Source organism: Erinaceus europaeus, chromosome 23 (assembly GCF_950295315.1).
Source record: "Erinaceus europaeus chromosome 23, mEriEur2.1, whole genome shotgun sequence".
NCBI lineage: Eukaryota > Metazoa > Chordata > Mammalia > Eulipotyphla > Erinaceidae > Erinaceus > Erinaceus europaeus.
This window is the reverse complement of record NC_080184.1, coordinates 4,816,356-4,822,480: the sequence shown is the minus strand read 5'-3', so window position 1 is coordinate 4,822,480 and position 6,125 is coordinate 4,816,356.

Here is a 6,125-nt window from a genome sequence, read left to right as displayed (position 1 = left end):
AGGCCACTGTTCCCCAGGTGCCGCCCATACAGTGAAAAGAAGGACCTGCTGTATGGGTCGAACAGTTGCCCCTCCCCCGGGAGAAGCTAGAGGCACTCTTTGAGTTAGTGCAGGAACAACTACAACTCGGGTATATTAGACCCTCTAACAGCCCTTGGAACACCCCAGTTTTTGTCATTAAAAAAATTCTGGAAAATGGAAAATGCTACAAGACCTCCAACAGACAAATAAAAGAATGATCATTCAGGAGAACCCCCTAAGGGGAATGCCCTGGATACCAGCCATCCCATCACACCTACATTTAGTGATCATTGATATTAAAGATTGCTTTTTTTCTATTCCCCTTCACCTGAATGATTGTGAGAAATTTGCATTCTCGGTACCTTCTACAAACTTTGACACCCCTGATGCCAGGTTTGAATGGACTGTGTTACCCCAGGATATGGCTAATAGCCCATCTTTCTTTCAGACCTATGTTCGTGCTCTTCTCGAACCCCTTATCCAACAGGCCCATGTAAAATTTTTTGTTTACATGGATAACATTATTCTTGGAACACAGTCCACCAGAGATTTAGACAAGGCCTTAACAGAGTTGATGCTCCTTTTAGAACAAGGACATCTCCACCCATCCCCTGCCAAGATTCAAACAATCCCCCCGTTCAAGATACTGGGCACTGAGCTAACCCTGTCAGGAGTCTCCCCTCTGAAACCACAACTCTCACTCAAGCATACTTATACCCTGCCCGAATGGCATCAGGTTACGGGAGAGTTAAATTGGCTCCAGTTTTGAGTGCCTATACCCACAGGACTCTTAACTCCCCTTTTTGAACTTTTGAGGGTCTCATCGGTCCATGATAACGTTACAATTTCGGATCGTCATAAAGACCTGCTTCAGGAGATTCAGGACTGCCTAAACCACGCCCATCTGGCCCGATTTGACCCATCTGCTTGTCTTTCTTTGTGGATTTTTCCCACTGAACAAACACTCATGGCCGCTCTAGTACAAAAAGAAGAACACATTCAGTGGGTTCACCTGGCAGCGGACAGCAGCACTAGGGTTTACTCTAAAACAGACCAAACTGTTGACTTGATTATTAAGGGAAGAGAGATATCCCAGAGAAACTTCTCCACTGACCCTCGGACAATAATTTTGCCCTACTGATAGGGTGACCTTGTCTGGGTCATACGGCACAATGTCAGACTCACCCTAGCTCTAGAAGGCTAAGAGGGCAACCTCAATTGCCACTATGGTCCCAGCAAATGGCTTCCAGCTTTCTGTAAATTAAGTTGGTGCTCCCCGACACGGTTTAAGCGAAAACCTATCAGGGGAGCCAAAGATGTCTTCACAGACAGGGGCAAAAGAGGATCAGCCGTAATTGTTGTGGCTGACCCTAAACCTCAGTGTTACTTCGAACCTTGCCAGGGGTCAGCCCAATACAAAGAGCTCTTTGCAGTTGTTATGGCACTCTCTCTCTTCCCCTAGCCCATCAACATCTTCTCAGATTCCCTATATGTTACCCAGTTGCTTCCAGGATTGCTCTTGGCACACATACAGCTAGATTCTAATCCCATTACCCCCCCCTCATGATTCAAGCTAGATCTCTGCTACAGCAGTGCTCACACCCGTTGTTTATCTTTCATCTACGGGGTCATCAAGGACTCCCTGGGCTTATATCTGAGGGAAACAGTTTGGCAGACCGAACTGCCTCCAGAAACCCTATTGCATTCCATGTCAGTGAATCCCCAAAATTACACTACCTAACCCACATTAACTGGAGAGGGCTACAACATAGATTTCCCTCTGTTCTGGTAACTGATCTCAAGCAGATCATCCGGACCTGCAAGTCTTGTCAACCCTACCTCCACACCCTCTCCGTACAAGGACCAGGAGTTAACCCCTGAGGGCTTAAAGCAAATGCAATCTGGCAAACAGATGTTATACACTTTTCCCCTTTTGGAAATCTCAAATACATTTTCACCGCTCTAGACACATACTCGCGGGCTTGCTGGGCCACAGCCCACATGGGAGAAAAGGCTAGGCATGCTCAACAACACTTCCTACAATGCTTTGCTGTCCTCAGTCTTCCGTTCCAAATCAAAATGGATAATGGCCCTGGCTTTGTCAGTAAAACCCTTACTGATTTCTTTAATACTTGGAATATCCATCATGTCATGGGGATCCCCTGTAACCCCCAAGGAAAAGCAATTGTTGAGAGATTCTACCAAAACCTAAAAATGCAGCTTTTAAAACAAAAAGGGGGGATATCTAGCCCACATCAACAGCTAAGTCTTGCCCTCTTCACCTTAAATATTCTCAATTTTCAAAAAAATGAACCCCTCACACCTATTCAAAGACATTGGGCTAACATCACCCCAAAGCCAGAGATTCTTATTCATTGGAGAGACCAGCTGACTGGAGAATGGAGAGACCCAGACCCCCTCCTAATGATGGGGCGAGGGTTCGGGTGTGTCTTTTCTACTAATGAACCCAGACCTATCTGGATACAAGCCAGGAATATCAAACATTTGCCCCTGCAGTCCACTAACACAAACACCATAGTCCCCAGAAATCCCCCCTCTGAATAATTTAACCTAGCCCAAAAACACGGGTTCCTGAGGGTCCTTTCTTTGTTTTCAGAGGCATCCGCTGAAGGGTGAGCCCTCACCACCATGCTGAAAAACACGTCGAGCACCGGAGTCTGGTTATGCTGGCTAACCTGGACCACCACCACACTCGGGAATACAATAACCTCCCACAGGCATCCACCAGGAAAATGGACACTGAGCCTCCCCAATGGGAAAAGATTAGGGAATACACAGGGACAGATCAGCCATGCTTTCACATAGACCTATGTGATCTAACCCTAGAGATAGACACCCACATGAAACAGTCTGGCTCCAAAATTAGAACTTTTGTAGACAGAACAACCTGGAACTGGGTTCCCGGTGCAAGTGGACAAACAGGAATAGAGGGAACAGTAAGATCCATGGGGTGGTATGCCTGCCCTGCTGAGGCTTCCCCAGATTGCAAGGGACAGGCCGACTATCACTGTAAAGCATGCGGGTGCAAGACCATGGCACCATGGGCTCAGAGAGATACATAAATAGACATGAAGCGAAACGGCACAGAATGACAAGCAGTAGGCAAACGAAATCCCTTCAACATCAAAGTTAAAACATGGCAAGGAGTGCAGTCAGATAGCCAGTGGAGGACTGGAAAGATCTGGGGGCTTAGGTTATATGTGTCAGGAAAAGACCCAGGGACTTTCTTTACCATCAGGTGGCAGCCACAGACACCACCATCCTGCCCAGTTGGACCCAATCCTGTAATAAAAGGATCCCAAACGGGCAGAAATAAGCCAAAGCCCCCCACCTCTACTACCATTACTCCAACTGACTCCTCCTCCCTCACCACACTAATGACCTCTAATAGGTCAAGGAAAGCTGGTTTAACCAATCTCCTTGGCTGACCACCCTGCTACCTCTCTTGCTGGGCCCTTAGTGATCTTGCTTTTGCTCCTTACCCTTGGCCCCTAAACTGAGTGACTGGCCTTATCCATCAAAGGTTTAAGTCGGTAGTTATGCTGTCTCATGTGGTCCAAGACCTCACAAATCGTAGTGGGCAAAAGACCCCCTGGATCCAAACGGCCTTGAGAGAAATGCAAAGTGAAAGTGTCTGATGAGTTCTGTGAGCTGGTGTGGTAGTCAATGACGGGTAAGGCCCTTCCTGAGAGGGGCAACCTAAGACAGGCATGCACCCCGAGAACGATCTCACTTGAGCTGGTATGATGACCAAAGACGGGTATGTTCTCTTCCCGGATGAGGCAACCTAACAGGCACAGACACCGAGGCTTACAGGCTATGCCACCAACAGGCCCCCAAACTACAACAGCTCTGACAAAGAAAACAAAAAAGAGGAAAGTGTGGGAACACACCCTAGGCCCATAAGTCACTTCCTCATCACTCTGGTATGAGAACGCTTCCGGCCACTAATCTTCCGAGAATAATCTCAATGGTTGTACTTCTCGGAAACCGCTTCAGCAAAACCACACCTACCCCCCCTTTGCAAAATAAAATAATCCTGCCTGCCAAAGTTCCGCCCGCCAAAAATTCCTTTAAATGTCAATACCCAGCACATAATAAATGAAGAACTGCTTGACAGACTTCCCTGCTGCATCTGAGTGTCCTTTTGGGCTGGGGGCAGTGGCAGCGACCTTCTTCCCCGGGGGGGGGGGAGTCGGGGACCAATATCTGAGGGTCCCTGTTGTATGCTTTACATTGGGTTGTTCTAGCTCTCCCCCGCCAAGAAAATTGGATCAGTCCTGCTAATTTTGCGGGCCCACTTGGCCCCGCCCCAAGGAACCCCGAGAGGGTTCCAGAGTTCCAGAGTTCGAGAGTGCATGGTGCCGCCGTGGGGGAAAGAGGCAGCAGAGTTCTTTTTGGTGATTAGTTTGGTTTAGTTTATGAATCGTTGTTCTTGAATAAAGAAATACAGCTTCCCTGCCCAGCTGTATGTCTTTGGTCGTCTCTGTTACCCGCCCGTGAAGCTAGCCCAGCCAGCTGGAGCCCCCAAATTTTAACAACAGGTCCCGACACTCACTGGGTTCACATAAGTTTATAATTGTTAAATCTTCTTGATTGATTGATCTTCTGATCATTATGTAATGATCATGCCTATCTTTTATTACTTTATTTAATGTAAAGTCTGTTGTGTCAGAGATGAGAATGGCCCCTACCCCAGTGTTCTGCCCCACTAGGGAAAGAGAGAGTGAGGCTGGGAGTATGGATCGACCTGTTCAGAGGGGAAGCAATTATAGAAGCCAGATCTTCCACTTTCTGCACCCCATAATGACTCTGGGTTCATACTCCCAGAGGGATAAAGAATAGGAAAGCTATCAGGAGAGGGGATGGAATATGGAGTTCTGGTGGTGGGAATTGTGTGGAATTGTACCACTCTTATCCTGTAGACTTGCCAGTGTTTCTGTTTTACAAATAAAACAAATTTTAAAAAAGAATCACAGCCTAGCCTATCAGGGTGCTGGGTAGTGGTGCCCCAAGCTGAGCACACACTTTTCACTTAAAAGGGACCTGGTTTGAGTCTTCATTCCCCAAATGCAGAAGACCACTTCCCAAAGAGTGAATTAGGTCATCAGGTATGTCTTTTTCTCCCTACCACTCTATCTCCCTTCTCTTCTCAATTTCTCTCAGTCCTATAAAATAAAATAGAAAGAAAAAAAGAAAAGAATTAGAATCCCCCAGGAGCAGTAGATTCACGGGGTCAGTACCAATCTCCAGTGATAAGCTTGATGCATATATACACATCAACTAAAGCAAAAAAACTATCTGGATTCTGGTTTATTTAAGAGAAAGACTGAAGCAAAGTAAAAAATTACAAAGTGATAAATTGCTAAAACTTTGGAACACAGGATATTGCATACAGAAGCACAGAAACTTGATGTATGTTACAGGTAGCATTTGAAAGTGTTTTACAGTAACAGCTTATTACGGACTTTGTGGAGAGGAGATGACACATTTAAGAAAGTTTAGCTTATATATGGAATGATTAAATACAGAGGGAAATACATATCTAAGTATATATGGAGAGAAACAAAGGTTGAGATAACAAAAAGGTGAAACCATCATCCATGCAGCCCAACTGCTGCTTCCAACTGTGTTCATATGTAGTGTCAGGATTTAATCCCAGGGTCTTAGAAATGTTAGGACAGACATTTGACAGAATAAACCTCTTTCCAGTTTTAGCCATCCTAAAATGTTTTCAAGTGAACATTACAATAAGAACTCTACATGAATGAGAAGCAAAACACAAATTCATAATATTACCCACTTGCTTTGTCAAATGGGAATATCTATAATTTCATCTGGTAACTAGAACATAGAAGTAAATAGAAAATAAAAATACACAGGGAGTATGATGGATCTGAGGCAGTGCTTGTGTTTATAAATCCCTATGTCTAAGGGAGGGAAATTTCACACAACGAATCCATGTTAAAAGAGTGGATATTACTGGGAATCCAATGAAAGACTTAGTTGGGTGACAGAATTGAAATGTAAAATCAAATTGGTTCATTTGTTTAAATCCCTTAAAATGTGACAGACATGTGGGA